This window comes from Sus scrofa, chromosome 7, assembly GCF_000003025.6.
Source record: "Sus scrofa isolate TJ Tabasco breed Duroc chromosome 7, Sscrofa11.1, whole genome shotgun sequence".
Lineage (NCBI taxonomy): Eukaryota > Metazoa > Chordata > Mammalia > Artiodactyla > Suidae > Sus > Sus scrofa.
The window spans coordinates 31,249,585-31,268,438 of record NC_010449.5 but is presented as its reverse complement, the minus strand read 5'-3'; the positions used below and the strand labels follow the sequence as shown (position 1 = coordinate 31,268,438).

At 49.8% G+C, this 18,854-nt stretch overlaps 1 protein-coding gene across 4 annotated transcripts in view; it reads right to left on the bottom strand.

Moving 5' to 3' along the window:
• PPARD (peroxisome proliferator activated receptor delta) overlaps positions 1-18,854 on the bottom strand; it is a 72,689-nt gene that overhangs the window by 26,783 nt on the left and 27,052 nt on the right. Inside the window, exon 3 of one of the 4 annotated variants that reach the window (XM_005665910.3) lies at positions 11,438-11,509. The gene's annotated coding sequence lies outside the window, so the exon portion shown is untranslated. 4 annotated transcript variants of the gene reach the window in all.

Genomic DNA, 18,854 nt, shown 5'->3' with positions numbered 1-18,854 from the left:
TTTCATTTTAAGAATAATTTTAAGTATTCAATATTTGTGGTACTAGCCTTAAATAACAAAATAATTTTTATTTGGTGTTAATTTTGTGTTAATCTTTTCTTCCTTTGACATTTTCTATTATCAAATATATCAGAGATCATTTTTACATGTTAATAAAAATACATAATCTTGTCACGATATATTATTCCTACTAATAATAAACCATGCATTTCCTAGTATATATTTTTATTTTCTTTTACACTAAAATCTCTGAAATGTTTATCTCAGAAAAATAATTCAGTTGATTATGGTCCATCACTCTTATTTAAAAACTCATAAATAAAGTCTTATGCAAGATAGTAATTTAGGATTTGGTGACTGCCCAAGAAATTCTATTCCTTGTTCCTGAATCCTGAAAGGTAGCAACTTCTGGGAACTGGGAAGCAGTAGTCTTGACCCCTTCCCAGGCAGCCTATGCTATTACGCCCGTGGAGCCCTCCCACCCGCCTCCAGCCAGGGCCCCAGTCAAGTGAAAAATTGTTTATGGGACAGATTTAGAGACTAAGGACAATAGTCCTCCAGGGGAAATGCCCCAAGGAGCGAGGCTGAGGCTGCCCTTGAAGAGGGCGAGGGTACCAACAGCTGCATGATGGAGGCCATGCAAGGCGGGGAGACTTTGGAGGAAGAGATCTTTCCAACCAGGAGGAGCAGGATGGACTGTGAAGCAGGTGTCATGGCCCTGGTTCAGCTGAACCAGAAGGCTGGGAAGGGCACTTGAGGGAGGGCCAGGGTGAGCCGGGCAGGGTGGCTGAATGCAGAGCACATCTGGGCTTGGCAAGCTGTCCCTTTCGTGGGGGCGTCCAGTCCCCTGAGGGACAGAAAGTGCCTGGACACGGTCAGCCCTAGTTACTGAGGTCAGCCTTACGTCAGGGGCATGGGGAGGGCAGAATCAGAGCTGAGAGAGACAGAGGCTCACTGGGGGGCTTCTAAAACAACACAGTGAGAGGTCCCCACTGAGATCTCTCTCTTATCCCCTCCAAACTCTACACTTGTGCATCCCAACCTCTCTAGCACACCATGCTTGCCCTGCCTCTGGGCTTGGGCACAGGCTGTTCCTTCCTCCTGGGTCATCTCACCCCCTTAACACCTCCTTGTTCTTCAAGCCTCAGCTTCTGTCACTTCCTCAGCTAAGCCTCCTGCATGGTGCTCCTAGTCTCTGGATTTCTCCAAGCAGAGCCTTTTTCATACTTTTCCTGCTACTGCGTTTTGCTTATTTATTTAATCTGGGATGCACATGTATTTATTTTCTGGCTTGCTTTCTAAGAGGGGGAGAACATGCCCCAAGTCTGCAGCTCCATGAAGCCTGACACATCCTCCACAAGACCATCGCCGGCTCACGAGAGCGAACATCTCCAACACCCAGAGGCCCTGCGTGCCCCTTCCCAGTTAATAATGCCCCCAAGTAAGAAGTAACCATTATTCCTTTTTTTTTTTTTTAAAGCTGCACCTACAGTACGTGGAAGTTCCTGGGCCATGGATTGCACCCTAGTTGCAGGTGCGACCTGTGCCATAGCTGTGGCAACACTGGCTCCTTGACCCACTGTGCTGCACAGGAACATGCAGTAACCACTATTCTCACCTATGTCACCATCAGTTAGTCATGCCCATTGTGCGCCCAGCATCTCCTGGCTAGAGTGTGAGAGCCCATGAAAGGCAGGGACCTGCTGCCCTCTGGACCCCAAAGTGGTGGGCACAGAGCAGGCGTTTAACTGTCTGCTGACTGTCTGATTGATCAGACCAGGCTGGTGGTGGAAGGAAGAGTGTCCAGGGGCTCTGAACCTCTGCCATGTTTGTGTCTCTGGGCCTCTGCCTCTGCTGCTGTCCTGCCGGAAATGCCCTCCTTTTTTCAGTGGTCTCCTCCTACACCCCCTCTCTTGAAAAGACTTGGTTCACGTTTGATCCTCTCTCAGGAAGCTGTCCCCAGGGCCTCTGCCGCCCACCACAGTCACCCCAGAGATGCTGCTTCATATGCCCTTTCTAGGGAGACTGAGATGCGTGTACCTCGCAATCCTATTCCCCACGCAACCCGAGTCTCTCAAAGGAGAAACCCTGTTCTACTCGTTTTTTTCTAAAATTTCATTTTACTCTTTTTTTTTTGCTGTACCCACGGCATGTGGAAATTCCCAGGCCAGGGACTGAACCAGAGCCACAGCAGTAACCCCAGCTGCTGCAGTGACAATGCCAGATCCTAAACCTGCTGAGCCACAAACGAACTCCAGACCCTGTTTCACTCTTCATTAAGCGAGCGCCAACCCCTCTCACCTCCTCACTGTTCAGAGTATCCTAACCCGCAAAGAAATCCTTCTGGGCTATCTTCCCCACAGAGCTAGGAGAAAGGCACCAGAAAACAGCTGTAAAGATGTTTTATGAGCCAGAGTTCACTTGACAAATCTAAGGTATTTTAATGTCTAGTTACATGAATGTTTACTGGAAAATTATTGGTCAAACTATACATACATCATCTGAACAACAACAACAACAGAAAAAGCTTTAAAAAAAAGAATGCAGTGGATCTCATGTGATGATAGGAAAAGAAAGATCCCAAGATATACTTAAGTAAAAAAAAAAAAAGAAAAAGAAAAAAAGCAAAAGCTGGGTGTCAAAACAATTCAGGGTGCTCCCGTGTGCCAGAGGAGACAGCAGGGGAGAGGACCAATGCCCGTACATCGCGAATGCGCCTAAGAAACACTGATCATCCTGCCTTCACCCCAGCGCAGCGGCTGGAGGTGCTACATCCAGTCAGTCTCTTTCAGTCACAGAACTTTCTCATCTGTTATTTTTATGTTAATAAACCTTTTAAAATAAAAATAAGCTACAATGAATTAAGCTCATCCTTAAGGGTAAAAAGAGGGTAGCCTGATGACCCCCAGAAGCCAGGCAGACACCACATGAGGCCTGGAGGCAGAATTTCAGGCCAAGTGAAATCTGGAGATGAAAACAGCCAATAAGCTCACCCAGAGCCACCCCTGGGGCCCTGCAATGAGCAGCAACTGATGAAATTTCACCTTCTGTTTGGCAGCCAAAAGCTGGGAGCATAGGGCCAAAGGGGAGCGGAGGTCCAGGCCACAGGCGGACTTCTCCCGCCTCCTGACATATACGCAAACCCAAGTTTGGGAGGAGGCGGGACTAGGGTCTCCAGGCGGCTGCTAGTCTTCCCGTTAGGAGCTCCACACAGCACAAGGCAGGGTTTCCTGGGGGCAGAAACAAGCATGTGCTGCACATGGGGGAGGAAGACTGCAGCAGCCTGAATCTCTCATTTCCAGGGCAGCCCATTCTGAAGTCTCACCCTTGACCCTGAGGAGTCACGGGACCTTCAGTGTCACTCAACAAACTCCAGCAGTCATGTTGAGAACGAGGCAGATTCCACTATCGCCCTTCTGCTTAATGCTGGGGTGGTCACTGGGTTGGGGTCTCAATCTTTTTTTTTTTTGCTTTTTAGGGCCATACCCATAGCATCTGCAAGTTCCCAGGCTAGGGGTCAAATGCAAGCTGCAGTTGCCAGCCTACGCCACAGCCACAGCAACGATAGATCCAAGCTGCCATGTCTGTGACCTACACCACAGCTCACAGCAATGCCGGATCCTTAACCCACTAATCTAGGCCAGGGATCGAACCTGAGACCTCATGGATACTAGTCAGGTTCGTTTCTGCTGAGCCACAGTGGGAATTCCTGGGGTCTCAGTCTTGAAGCTGGACTCCTTTTTTCCCCTTTCTCTTTTGGCTGCTTTGTGGTGAATGGAGTTCCTGGGCCAGGGATCAGATCTGAGGCACAGTTGTGACCTGTGCCACAGTGGCCGCAATGCAGGATCCTTTTTTTTTTTTTTTTGTCTTTTTGCCATTTCTTGGGCTGCTCCCTCGGCATATGGAGGTTCCCAGGCTAGGGGTCGAATCGGAGCTGTAGCCACTGGCCTACGCCAGAGCCACAGCAACACGGGATCCTAGCCGTGTCTGCGACCTACACCACAGCTCACGGCAACGCTGGATGGTTAACCCACTGAGCAAGGGCAGGGATCGAACCCACCACAACCTCATGGTTCCTAGTCGGATTCGTTAACCACTGCGCCATGAAGGGAACTCCCAGGATCCTTTAACCCACTGTGCCGGGCTGGGGATTGAACCTGCGTCCCAGCGCTCCAGGGACACCACTGATCCTGTTGTGTCACAGCAGGAACTCTGAAGCTAGATTCCTTGCAGCTATGCCCTCATCCCCCACTGTCCCCCCAAGATCCAAATAATCCAAGTAGCAAATGGACCAACTACCATCATCCCAGTGGCAAACACCTCCCTGACGCCCTCTCATTTCTCAGCTAAACTACTCCAACAGTCTCTAAGGGGCCCCTGCTGCCACTCTGTTCCCCTCCCCAGTCTGTACCCAGACTCATCTTTCTAGATCACAAATATGGTCACAAGTACTTCCCTGTTTATGAAACCTCAAAAGCTCCTTGCTACCCTACAACAGGCCCAAACTTCTGGTCACGGCCCTTCTTGCCCCAGGCTCTGCCTTGCTCCCCCGCCTTCTTCCTCACCTTTCCCCTGGGTCAAAGGCACCTGCTCCCACACACAGCCCCAGGCCTTGGCTATGTCCTTCCGGCCCGTCCCCTTGCTCACCTGCCCAGGCCCACGGTATCTTTGAGGAAGCCCCTCCTCTAGGAAGCCAGCCCTCCCTGGGCTTAGCTTCAGCGTCTCAGCCACGAAATGAGGCCATAGCCCCTGCCTGACGGGCTGGTGAGAGGACATGACAATGAACGTGCCTGGCAAGCTGTCAGGTATGATACAGACACAAAGTACTAGACGGCGGCCAGTGAGAAGCTGCCTTCGACTCTCAGCGGCTTCCCACCTTCTCGTGTCCACCCATCTCTAAGAGGCCCTTTGCCACTCTGGTCCTGCCTCTGTCACACACAGCGCGGGGGCACTGCCCCCACCTTGGGGAAGCCCCCTCCTCCAGGGCTCCACACTCTGCTGCTCCCTCTTACTTCCCCCGCCCTGAAGCCTCTCCTGTACACTCCTCCCAGCGTCTGCCTGTGGCCGGCTTCCCTGTTCACCGCCCAAACCACCCACGGGTGCTTTCACATTCTCACTGCATCTTCCATCTCTGGCCTGGACTTCTCTCCTACTGACTGTCTCAGCACCCCACAGAGGCCTTCCCCCAGGGCTCATGATACATCCAAGACGCAATCGGTGATCTTTGTGCCAGGCCTCAGGCATCCCTGACCCTTGTGGCCGGCAGAGTGCCTGGCAGGTGGCACGTGCTCAGTTCGTGTTTGCAGAGCTGATCACCGTGTGCCTCTTTCCGCTCCTGTCACCTTCCACCTGCAACTCCTCCAAGGCTCCTTGCCAGTGGGACACCACCCTGAGTCGCACAGGCTGAAAAGCCAGCACCACCGGTCTTTCCTCACGACCGGCTTTTCACCATCCACTGTGCACTTCCCCTGTGGCCGCTGCTGTCCTGGCTCAGGCCCTGCCGGCCCCTCACTAGACCTGCCTCCGGATACTCCCTTGCTCCAGGCCAGCCTCCCTACTCCTGCTGGTGACATTCTAAGCCCAGACATGATCTCTCACAGCCCTGCCTGCAAATCTCTGCAGCTCTCTGTGCCGAAAGCATAAAATTCCGTTCCTTGGATGTGGCAGCCAAGGCCTCCCGCCTTCTGGCCCCAACCTCCGTGGTAAAGCAGCCTGAATAACTGACATGTACCACGTGCCTCCTAATCCCCCTGATGATCAGGACTACAATTTGATAGAGGAGGAAACCAAGGACAGGAGGGTTAGGTAACTTATTCACGGTCATAGTCCAAGCTCTAGGGAGTGTACTGCGTCAGAACCAACAACCCTGTAATCCTCCAGTCTGCCCTCAAAGAGTAAATATTTAAGGAAGGGTTATGCCTTAAAAAAAAAATCTTGGGGGAGTTCCTCAAGATTTTTGTGGCTCAGTGGTTAATGAACCCAACTAGCATCCACGAGGATGCAGCTTCGGTCGATCCCTGGCCTTGCTCAGTGGGTTAAGGATCCGGCACTGCCGTGAGCTGTGGTGTAGGTCGCAGATACGGCCCGGATCCCGTGTTGCTGTGGCGTGAGCCAGCAGCTACTGCTCCGATTCCATCCCTAGCCTGGGAACCTCCACAGGCCATGGATATAGGCCTAAAAAGACAAAAGGAAAAAAAAAAAATTTGGCAGCAAACTTCCCTCAGGGAACTGAGTGAGAGGTGAAGAGGAAAGAGGGTAAGAGGTGTTCCTGAAATCGAAAGCAGACACTGTGGGCCCTATAAGTTATCCCTAAAATTCCCTTTTAGTTCCAAGAACTAAACGGTAATTAAACATTTAAGGAAATTTTATAGTAAATAGGAGCTATATTTTCTTTCTTTCTTTCTTCCTTCCTTCCTTCCTTCCTTCCTTCCTTCCCTCCCTCCCTCCCTCCCTTCTTTCTTTCTTTCTTTCTTTCTTTGCCACACGCTTGGCAGGCAGAAGTTCCTGGGTCAGGGATCGAACCTGTGCCATATGGCAGCGACCTGAGCTATAGCAGTGACCATACTGGATTCTTAACCTGCTGCCCCACTAGAGAACTCCTGTATTTTCTTTTTTTTGTTTTTTTTTTTTGTCTTTTGTCTTTTTGTTGTTGTTGTTGTTGTTGCTATTTCTTGGGCCGCTCCCGCGGCATATGGAGGTTCCCAGGCTAGGGGTCCAATCGGAGCTGTAGCCACCGGCCTACACCAGAGCCACAGCAACGCTGGATCCGAGCCGCGTCTGCAACCTACACCACAGCTCACGGCAACGCCGGATCCTTAACCCACTGAGCAAGGGCAGGGACCGAACCCGCAACCTCATGGTTCCTAGTCGGATTCGTTAACCACTGCGCCACGACGGGAACTCCTGTATTTTCTTTATATACAATTAGCTATGGCATCCTGAGATTCCTGATTAATCACTGTCCATAAGTCACTCAAACCTGTTTTACAGGACCTATTTTAAGGGAGAAGGATTTACTGCTCTAAGTTTCATTTTATGACAAGCTGCCAGGGACAGCACAGTGTAGCTGATGCCAGGGGCCGCCCAATGACGACCCCATCCCTGGAGTAGCACCTGCTGGCAGCGCCAAGGCACGTCCAGGAACAGGATGCACTCCTGCCATTGGCCTCCAGCTGCCTGCCGGTCTGGAACCTGGCTCTTCAAACAGGTGGCTCCCAGCCCAGAGGCTCCCACGGAGCGGCCAACCGCTGCCACTTCTTCAGGCTCTGGGGGCTGCGCTGGGGTCAGAACAAAGGAACACAAAGTGCCCCAAGGACAAGGATGATGATGATGATGATGACGTCAAAAGGGCGAGAGCAGAGGGGAGGGCACAGAAGACCTGAACAACAGAGAAGAGCCTGGTACGAAAAGCCCCAGGGGTAGCCCTGGTGCCCACGGGCTGTGGGTGAGGTGTGCTTCCTCCATTTTACCCCTCTTATCCTCACTCTGCACGGTACTTGTTCACTTAACTAAGTCTCCCCTCTGGAATGAGGACTCCTTGGCTGGTCCTAATAACTAGCAGACAGTAGGTGCTAAATTAATGCTCAGTGAGTAGTGGCAGATCTTGCCAACTGTTTATGCAATATCTACTTTCCTCTTTCCCCTTAGTTACAGAATCCCAATTTTATTTCAGGTGGCAGTGTGTCAGCTAAAAGGCATTTCGGCTTCCCTCGCAGCTGATGGAGGCCAGGGAGGGGAAGCAGGAGCCAGTAGGTGGGACTCCCAGCAAAGCCCCTTGAGAGGGAGACAGACAGCTAGCTCATGTCTTTTTTACTCTCCCTCAACTTCTTCCTGGAAACCTGACACGATGGCTGGAGTTCCAGCAGTCATCTTGGACCATGACGCAACCCTGGGGCTGGAAGCCATGCACTCAGAATGGAAAGCAGAGGGACTATACCTAGACTGTCTCCCCCAGATTTCTTTTAAAGACCTAACAGGGAATAAACTTCTAGTGGTTTAAGCCACTGCTATTTCTGGTCTCTGCTTACTAGCTGCCAAATGTACTTCCTAATGAATTCATGAATAAACCAGTTAAACTTGGTTTTCTTTTTTTCTTTGCTTTTTAGGGCTGTACCTGCAGCATATGGAGGTTCCCAGGTTACGGGTCCATTCGGAGCTACAGCTACTGGCCTATACCACAGCCACAGCAATGCCAGATCCGAGCTGAGTCTGCAACCCACACCACATCTCACGGCAATGCCGGATCCTTAACCCACTGAGCGGTGCCAGGGACTGAACCCGCAACCTAATGGTTCCTAGTTGGATTTGTTTTCGCTGTGCCACAATGGGAACTCCTAAACTTGGTTTTCTTAAATGACTCATTGCTGACTTGCAGTTCAAAGGCCAGTCACCACCTCTAACCTCTGGTCCTTGTCATATAATGATAACTTTCCATTAATTATGGACATCAGGAAGATAGAAGCAACACAAGGAAGAGGTAGGACAAGGTGGAAAAGCAAGAGGATGAAGGTGATGAGGGATGGCAGCAGGAGGGGAAGCAGGAAAATGCGGGGCAGAGAAGAGGGGATGTTGGGAGAAGGCAGGGTAGGAAGAGAGGACAAAGGGTGCCTGAGCAAAGGCGGGGCGGTGAGGGGCAGGTGGAGGCCATGTAGAGATGGGTGGGGAAAGAAGGGAAAGGGGATGGAGTCGAGGTGTCCTCTGGCAGCAGCCACCATCTAGAGAGCACTCGCTGTGGACCAGACCCAGTGCCCAGCACTCTGTGCCATTCTCTCTAAGCCTCATCCTCCTGAGCTAAGTATGACCGTGCCCACTTTACAAATGAAGTATCTGTGGTTCTCACATAGTAAATAACTTTCCCTGAGTCACTGAAAATGGTAGAGGCAGAAGACTTTCTTGAAGTAGCCTTAAAAGAGAGGGAAGGGGGGACAGCATCCTTTCCTCTCTCTTTCTCTGTCCTGCTGCCTGAGATGGGGGTGTGATAGCTGAATCCATGGCAGCCATTTTGGACAATGGGAATCAGAGACCCTAATGATAAAGCAGGGAATGGAAGGAGCGTGTGGCCTTTATGACCTATTAGAGCTTCCAAAACTACCTAAGAGTACAGATCACCTCGGCCACTTGGAGTCCCCATCCAGAAACCCATCCATAACTGCCTAAGATCTCAATTTGCTCTACTTTCCTTGAGTTTTCAGTAGCAGAGCCAAGACCCACTCCTGGAGAGCCTGACTCGGCAATCACTTTGAGATGCACTCTCCTAGAAAAATGGAGTCAGACTAGAAAAGGCAAAGAAATGACCCGAGAGTCCACAAGAAAAATCCGGATACCAAAACCCAGCAAGTGAACTGCCCCTGGGAAAGTCTGGAGATCAGCAAGTGACACTGTAGAGTTAACTTGTCATTATTCAAAGAAACAGAAGAAAGGAGTCCTTCAAGACGCATCCAGGGCCATTCTCAGAAACAGAAAAAGTGTCCGAGGAATCTCAGACCAGTCTATAATGGTGCCAGCAAATCATCCAAGAAAAAATAAACTGATGCTCAAACCTCAGAAAGAGAAGAGCTCCTTTTGAGCAATGGCATCAGGCTGTCGAAGGGGCAGCTGTGCACACAGCAGCATCACACGAAACGACCGTCTTACACAGCTGGCTATAGCTTCCTGAGAGCAGGCCCTCCTCGCTGAGGAGGGGACAGTGTCATTATTATTCTGGTACCTTTGGCGGCGGCAGCCAGCACAGTAGTGAACACCCAGAGTCGCCAAGAGAGAACTACAGGGAATCCTGCGTGTTGGCCCAAGCTCTCTGCCAAACCCTGGCCCCGCGCCTACCTCTTAGGTGAAGTGAATCCTGAAATCCTCGCCAAGGGGCCAGGGAGTCAGGGCTGTCATTGTGGATGCCCCCATTAGACTCCTGCCTGGCAGACACCCTCTGGGGATCTTCTAGGATCACCTTCCCTTCTCTTCTGAGATGATTCCCGTGAGAATCCCAAGAGTCCAGAGAGTTCAGGCAAAGCTGAGGAGGGGTGGTACAGGCCCTGTTTAGCTCTGCACAGGCCTGTCCAATCCATCCTTTTTTGCTGCTGAAATCCCAGTAGAGCAGAAACCTTGACGGGCTGGTTGGCTGGGCAGTCGCGGGCGTGGGTGACACTTAACTCTACATGCTGGCTACTGAACTCTCACACCCTCGTCTCCTTTAAGGCCCTTGATACACGGAACCAGCCACTTCTAAAGCAACTGTCCCTTCAGAAGTGCAGCCTTTTTCTGGAGTTCCCGTCGTGGCGCAGTGGTTAACGAATCCGACTAGGAACCATGAGGTTGCGGGTTCAGTCCCTGCCCTTGCTCAGTGGGTTAAGGATCCGGCGTTGCCGTGAGATGTGGTGTAGGTTGCAGACGCGACTCGGATCCCGTGTTGGTGTGGCTCTGGTGTAGGCCGATGTCTACAGCTCCGACTGGACCCCTAGCCTGGGAATCTCCATATGCCGCGGGAGCGGCCCAAGAAATAGCAAAAAGACAAAAAACAAAAAACAACAAAAAAAAAGAAGTGCAGCCTTTTTCTAAAATTACAGGTTCTCAGGGTCCACCAGGGATTATCACCAGTTCCTATTCCTCTGCCTGGCACTCAGAGAAGCCGAGTTTGGGGATGCAAGGTGGGGCATGCATTCTTAAGGCTGGCAACCACTTTAATTTGCACGATTTTGTGGCTTTTTCTGGCCGCTGGCTTGCGTTATGTCTCTGGCACCCTCAGCTAGACTGGGAATTGCTACCTTGTGTCCCAGCCACACTGCCATCAACTTAGCACAAAACATGCCAAAACACCAAACTTTCCTGCTCTTTCTCCCTATATCTATGTCTCGTACCACCCCCACCCCCCTGCCTCTACGCAGGCAGAGAAATTCAATGCAGCTCAACTCAACAGGCCACACTCAACAGCCGCTGGGTGACAGGGAGAATGCCAGGAGCTTCAAGCACCAAGAAAAATAAGGCCCTATTCTCAAGGAACTCGGCATCTGGGAAGGACAGGTGACACGCAGACCAGCAGTGACCTGCAGAGTGATAACTGCCAGAGCAAGAGACCTGAGCATGCAAAGGGCAAAAGCCACTCTGCTGAGAGGCTCAAGGAAGGCAGGTAGTCAAGGGGCAACAGGCACCTCCTGGGAGGGACAAGCATGGTCCTGGGAGTGTGGCCGACTGGAGGCAGCAGCCACAGAGGGAGCTCGCAGGGATGAGGTTTACTATGCATCACATGCTGCCATTTCACAGGTAAGAAAACAGGCACAGAGGGAATAAGCATCTTGTCCAAAAGCACAAGTTATGAAAGCATAAAGATAGGTTCCAAATCAAACAGCTGGACACTAAAATCCCGAGTTTTTAAACATTATAGGACATGGTGTGCAAACAAACAGTTCAATCGGCTGGAGCGTAAAGTTTATAAGCTAAGTTTACTTACTCAGGGGAGGAAGCCAGGGGCTGTATCACAAAGGGCTTCATACACTCTGCTAGGGATTTGGACTTGAACTTTCTGCAACAGAGTGGAGCAAATTCATGTAAAAGAGCTTCCCCTTCCCACCAAAGTCAAAGTCAAAGAAATACGAGATAAAACAAATGATCCTCAGACATACAGCCAGACGTGAAAGAAAAATACCCCAAGTGCCAGAAATGACAAGAAAATCTGAAACACGAACAGTGGATGGAACCGACACCAGAATGACCTGTGTACTTTCAAACCTACATATGAAGTGGTTTCAACGTCTGGCTATGGCTTTGAGGCCGGATATCAAGATGAGAGCCTCGAAGGGCTACCCAGTCCGGGAAAGCAATGAGGAGCCGGCCATTTCTCCAAGGCTCTGTGGAAGGGGAAAGGTCACCCACAATAAACTAAACTACTAGGGAGCCCCACCCATGGATCTGAATCTGATTTTATGCTAAGAGACTGGCGAAGGAGGCCCCAAACCTGAGCCAGGACCCTTAGCCCTCTGGCCCCACCAGAAGCAAACTGCTCTTAGGGATATGTTCACAGCCCAGGAAACAAAAGTTGCCCATAAGTCTCTTCCTGAAGATGAGCTCCCAACTCAAAGTTACAAACCACACAGGGAAATAAATCACCAAGAGGGACAATCATCAGACAGAGAGCTGCTGCGGTGACAACGCTGGATCATAAACCTGCTGCACCACAGGAGAACGCGCCCCCCCAATTTTTTTTAATGTGAGTGTTTGGATAGAAGTAGCACATCAAATCTGGAAATCAAGAAAATGAAAAACAAATCCATGCTTACACAATGGTTCTAAACGAAAGTAAAAGAGATAGAGAAATGCATTAACTAAATATAAGTAAAAAGAACACAGATGTTCACTCTATTTTCATGTTTTTTCCTAGTAAAAAAGGAGGGGAAAGAAAAGAGAATGTAGGAGTAAGAACAGAAATTAGATGTATAATTTTCAAATCAGTAAAGAGATTAAAGAAAATCTAATTGATCAATCTAATGGAAGGTGGGAAAGTAGAAAAAAAGGCAAAAAAGGAATGTGGAAAGTGCTAAAAAATATGGTATTTATGGCAAATCTCAAAAATGTAAATAAACTAAATCATTTAGGAGAGATTTTCAGATTTGATTTAATATTTTAAATCCAGTCACATTCCATTTATAAAAGAAACTCCTAAAACATGATGATACAGCAAGGTTAAAAATAAGAGACAAATAACAATTACAAGCTGGGGTAGTACTAGTGCCATCAGACTTTAAGACAAAAAGCATGAGAGAGATGAAGGAGGAAGAACTGATAAGAATAAGATCTGGTAATCCCTGGAGTTCCCGTCGTGGCGCAGTGGTTAACGAATCCAACTAGGAACCATGAGGTTGCGGGTTCGATTGCTGGCCTTGCTCAGTGGGTTGGGGATCTGACGTTGCCGTGGGCTGTGGTGAGGGTTGCAGACGCAGCTCAGATCTGGCACTGCTGTGGCTCTGGCGCAGGCCGGCGGCTACAGCTCTGATTCGACCCCTAGCCTGGGAACCTCCATATGCCATGGGAGCAGCCCTAGAAAAGGCAAAAAGACAAAAAAGAAAAAAAAAAAAAAAGAATAAGATCTGGTGACTGATCTTAAGTGCCTGAGAAGAAGAGGGACGTGGAGGGCAACTGTCAGGTAGCTGGGGGTTGGGGACGCGCCCATTAAGGTGGGGACTGTAGGAAGAACAGGCCTGGTGACAACTACAAGGGGTCAGTTTGGAGCATGTTGAGATTCAGGAGCTCTGGAGACCCCAGATGGAGGTGTCCGAAAAGTAGTTACAGATACAGTCACAAGGTCAATGGGTTATTTGGTTGTTTTTTTTTGGGGGGGGGTTGTTTGTTGCTTTTTAGGGCCACACCTGCAGCATGTGGAAGTTACCAGGCTGGGGGGGTGAATCAGAGCTGTAGCTGCTAACCCACACCATAGCCATAGCACCTCAAAATCTGAGCCACATCTGCAACCTAAACCACAGCTCACGGCAATGCCAGATCCTTAACTAGGAATTGAACTGTGAGGCCAGAGACTGAACATGCATCCTCATAGATCCTGGCCGGATTCGTTACCACTGAGCCACAACAGAACTCCTCAATGGGTTATTTTAGAGTTTTACAGAAAAGAATTGCTTTTTTTTTTTTCACCAGGCCCAAGGTATTTGTAAGTTCCTGGGCCAGGGATTAAACCCAAGCCACAACAGTGACCTGAGCCATAGCAGTGACAGCAGACCCCTAATCGCTAGGCCACCAGGGAACTCCTCCAGAGAATTTTCTTCCCCCCAGAGGAGAATCTTAACAACACTCAGTACTAAAGAATGTATATAATTCTGAGAATTCTCTTGTGGCTCAGTGGGTTAAGGATCCAGCGATGTCACTGCAGTGGCATGGGTTTGATCCCTGGTCCGGGAAACTTGCATGCTGCTGGTGCAGAACCTCCCCCACCCTCCACCTCCCCAAAAGAATGTACACAATTCCTGTTTCTTTCTAAACAAAAAAAAAAAAAAAATCTAAAAAGCAACCAAATCCCAAGCCCCAGCCTCAGGACTTATCATGATCTTGGCAGTAAATCCATGTTTCCCATCCGTGCCTGGCCTGTCCAAGCTCTGCTCCTGCTGGGTGGTGAGAGAGGCAGTGACTCCAAGAGCTGTCGGGCCTCAGCTTCTGGGGCCTGGTCGTCCTGTATACAGGGCGGAAGGTTTCTTAGAAGAAAGAACCCTGTATCTGTGCAGCCACAGGAGAAACAGACTCAACAGAAGCAGGGGTCAGAGACCAGAGGGTTTGCTACCAGTGTGTTGACAACTCCCACCAGTAGCATCCCAAGGTGTAATTCAAATAATCAGTAGTTACCCAGTGCCCAGTCCTGCTCTCAGGAAGTGCATGATGGAGTAAACGGTAATCACGATACAGAAAAACTGTGAGGAGGTCCCTGGTGGCTCAGTGGGTTAAGGATCTGGCATTGTCACTGTGGCAAGGATTCCATCCCTGGCCCGGGAACTTCCACATGCCACAGGTGCAGACCAAAAGAAAAGAATTAAATAAAAGTAGGTTCTAATGAAAAAAAAGAAAAGAAAAAGTGACAAGCCCCACAGGGAAATACCAAGAGCTCTGGGGCTGGAAGAACAGGAAGTTTCAGGGGAGACTTGTGAGTTCATAGACGAGGCAATACTGGAAATGTTCTTTCTCCATGTCCCCTTGTTACCTAATTCCACAGCAACTCAGGGCTTCAGTGTGCTCTCCACAGTGGAAGCTGGTCATTTCTAACAGTATTTACTAAGTGCTTACAAAGAGCCAGGCACCTGCTGAGTATTTTTTTTTTTCTTTTGTTGTTGTTGTTGTTGTTGCTATTTCTTGGGCCGCTCCCGCGGCATATGGAGGTTCCCAGGCTAGGGGTCTAATCGGAGCTGTAGCCACCGGCCTACGCCAGAGCCACAGCAACGCAGGATCCGAGCCGCATCTGCAACCTACACCACAGCTCACGGCAACGCCGGATCGTTAACCCACTGAGCAAGGGCAGGGACCGAACCCGCAACCTCATGGTTCCTAGTCGGATTCATTAACCACTGCGCCACAACGGGAACTCCCTGCTGAGTATTTTATGAGCCTTACTTAATTCTCCCAATGACCCTGCTAGATATGCACCATTGTTATTCCCATTCTATGGACGGGGAAACTGAGGCTCAGAAAGGCAAAGAAAACTCCTCCAAGGTCACTGAGGTATGGCCACCGTGCCTGAATTTGAACCCAGATTGACTCCAGAGTCCACACCTCTAACTGCCCTGCCACACCCCTTCTTTTATGGACGTGTTCTATTTACCCGCCTAGACCACTGACTCTGTGATCATTGTCACAGCCACACCACAGCCAGCACTGAGAACAGCAGAGAGATGAGGGAGCTGTGGCAGGAGAGAGAGAGGGGGGCTGGAATTGAGGCAGAGCTCCTAGGCTCGTCCAAGCGTGGGAGGCTGCACAAAGCTGAGTGAATCGCCTAATTACAAAGCAAACAGTGCCAGGCACAGTGCTGCATGCAGCGTAATCTAATCCTCAAAATGACCAGGATGTTCGCGACCCTTTTGGGCAGCCACTGTCCAACCCACTAAAAACACTGAAATCAGAACACTGGGGACAAACGCCAAGAGAATGGGAGGGGCCCCTGTGGATGGCAGAGGAGAGAGGGGCTGAAGCTGTCCCAGGGCTCTGCAAACAGGAAATGACATGTCACGAACAGAAACGGAGACCCTGGAAGAGGGGAGAAGGTGAGTTCTGCCTTCAAAGCAGAGTGCCCCAGCGGCAGTTGGACGCGTGCACCTGGCGTTGGCAGAAAAGGATCCAGGGCCAGAAGTTCAGCATCTATATCCTCAAATGGGAAAGGTCACAACCACAGGAAGAGCCAAGTTCCTACGTCAGGGGACAGGGTGAGAGAAGCAGAGAAAGAGCAGAAGCCCTGACACACTCAGCCTCAGGCAGGGGAAAGAGGAAGAGGAACCAGGGCAGCAAAGGCGCAGTGGGCGGGGGAAGTCAGCTCTCAGGGGCAGGGCCCGTCTCCTGCTGCTGCATCTTCCCCAGAGTCCCAAGGCAGGCACTTGGTAACCCCGTTAGTAAAAATAAAACACTGAACAAACACGTGAGAGCCCAAACAGGAGAGATTTCTGAGATGCAGGGAGAGAGGGCAAGGCACATGCAGCGCTGGCATCTCGAGTTACAGGAGGCACGTCTCCTGGGGGTGGGGTGGGGGGGGTGAGCGGAGAAGGCCTGGAGCAAATTCCAAGGGCACGCGATGCGAAACCCACGAGAGATAAATAAAAAGATAACCAGTCAGCAGCTGCTGGAGACTGTGAACTTCTAGCGCCTTAATCGATTCCACACAGGGACACGGCTCTCTGCTACGCACAGGGTGGCAAGCACTGCTTTGGCCACCCAGCTGTCCCTTCAGATGCCAGGTGTATACTCCGCACACGGATCCAAAAAAACAAGCAGACACCGCAGCTCGTCTTAGGAGAAAATAACTGCTGTGAGACCGCAAGCCACAGGCTGCCGCCGTGAACTAGGGGGACCTGCCCCGCGTCCCTGGCTGTTCTTGGGGTGGCTCTTTATCGTGGGCAGGCTCTCCTGGGCAGGAACCGTGTGCACAGAATCGGGGACTGTGGCCAGGGGTAACTTAGGCAGCGCTTACCAGCCGGGTGGGTGTCTACCGCCTCCAGAGGGGCGGGCCCAGCCGACTGCGTCAGGCCTCCTGGAGGCATTTCCTCACTTCTGCCTTTGAAGACACTCAACTTCCACAGTGACATCTCTCCTGATGACTTCAGAAGGCACATCAATCACCATCTGGAACCCACATCTTCTTACACACACCTGACTAACCCCACCTGACTCACTCCCCAACACCTCTGCACACCACAGGCAAAGTGGGCAGAGGACACCACGTGGGCTCACAAAGGGCTTCAGGAAATGATGCCACACCACGGAGCCACAGTGAGGACCGAGGAGGTCAGAGCTCCCAGAAGCCACCGGCTCACCCCAAAGGCAGGACTCTGGTGACCCAAGGAAAGGGGCACATAAGCCTTGGCTCCAAGCTCACTGGCTCACAGATGGGAGACTGCTGTGTTTCAAAAGATCACAGCAGAGTTCTCATGTGGCTCAGTGGGTTGAGAATATGGCATTGTCACTGCTGTCGTCTGGGTTGCTGCTGTGCCATGGGTTCAACCCTTACATGCCGTGGGCATGGCCAAAAAAAAAAAAAAAAAAGGGAAAAAAAAAAATCACAGAGTTTCTTTTATAAATGAACTCCGATTCAAGGGGACAGGGAATCAGGCACTCTCATATCCAGCAGAGGGAGGGTAAATTAGTGTGGTTGTCTAGAGTTTGGCAAAATCTATCAATATCTTTACTCTTTGATTCATTCAAAATTATACACATACACACTCTTTTCAAATCGAACACCTACCAAGTGCCAGGAACCATGCCGGGTGGTGGGATAGTTCTTGTCAAGGCAGACGAGGTGACTGCCCTCAAAGAGCTTCTGTTCCAGTCAGGGATTCAGACAATGAACCAATCAATTAACAGACAAGATGCTTTTGGAGCGCAGGAAGCAAGAGATATAACAGCAAAAGATGAGAACTAACCTAAATGTCCCATCAGCAGGAAGGACAGCTGAATAAGCTCTGATACATTCATAAGATGGAGGGAACACTGTTCTGCTTAGAAGTCCATCCTGAAAACTATATTCAAATTGCTGGTGATCGGAGTGTTTCAAAACAGCATCACAATTGTGTTCAGTAAAAGAAGCCAATCACGAAAGACCACATATTGTATGGCCCCATTTATATGAAATGTCCTGACAGGCAAATCTGTGGAAACTGAAAGTAGATGAGGGGTAGCCGAGGGCGCAGGGGGCGGGGGTGGGACTAGTGAATACTAAGGAGATGATGAAAAGGAATCTAAAACTAGACTATGGTAAAGGTTACATAACTCTGAGAATATACTAAAAACCATCAAATTGTACATTTTATTTATTTTATCTATTTGCTTTTTAAGGCTGCACCTGCAGCATGTGGAAGTTCCAGGCTAGGGGTTGAATGGGAGCCACAGCTGCTGGCCTTCACCACAGCCACAGCAATGCCAGATCCAAGCCGCATCTGCAACCTACACCACAGCTCACAGCAATGCTGGATCCTTAACCCACTGAGTGAGGCCAGGGATCGAACCTGCATCCTCATGGATAACTATTCAGGTTCGTTTCTGCTACGCCACAATGGGAACTCCAAATTGTACATTTTAAACAGGTGAACTTTATGGTATCTGAATTATACTCCAACAGAGCTGCTAAACAACAGTATCACAACATGACTTAAATTTGGTTTTCAAAAAGAGGGTGTGTGGGGAGTTCCCTGGTAGCACAGTGGGTTAGGGACCCAGCATGGTCACTGCAGTGGCTTGGGTCGCTGCTGTGGTACGGGTTCAAGCCCTGACCCAGGAACCTCTTCCAGAAAGAAAAAAAAAAAAAAAAAGAGGGTGTGAGAAGGGGTGTATTATGAGACAGAGAGAGAGACATGAAAGAATAGCCATAAAAAAATTTAACTGTGGTGATTCTCTGGGGAAGGTTCTAGGTAATTTTTATTTTCTTCTATATTTCCCTACATTTTCCAAATATTTTAAAACATAGACATTAGTTTATTTAACTGACAAAAGAAATCAGCCTGGGTTTTCAAACCAAACTTTAAAGCAGGTCCAAGGCACAGAACCGGAAAGGTCCAACTGTGGTGCTAACTTGGATGTATCTAGGGTTGTCATAATCTTTGCAACAAAGAGAAGCAGGGAGTTAAGCAAAGGATTGTATATTCCAGATAAATGAGACCAAGTAGGCCCTGGTTAAG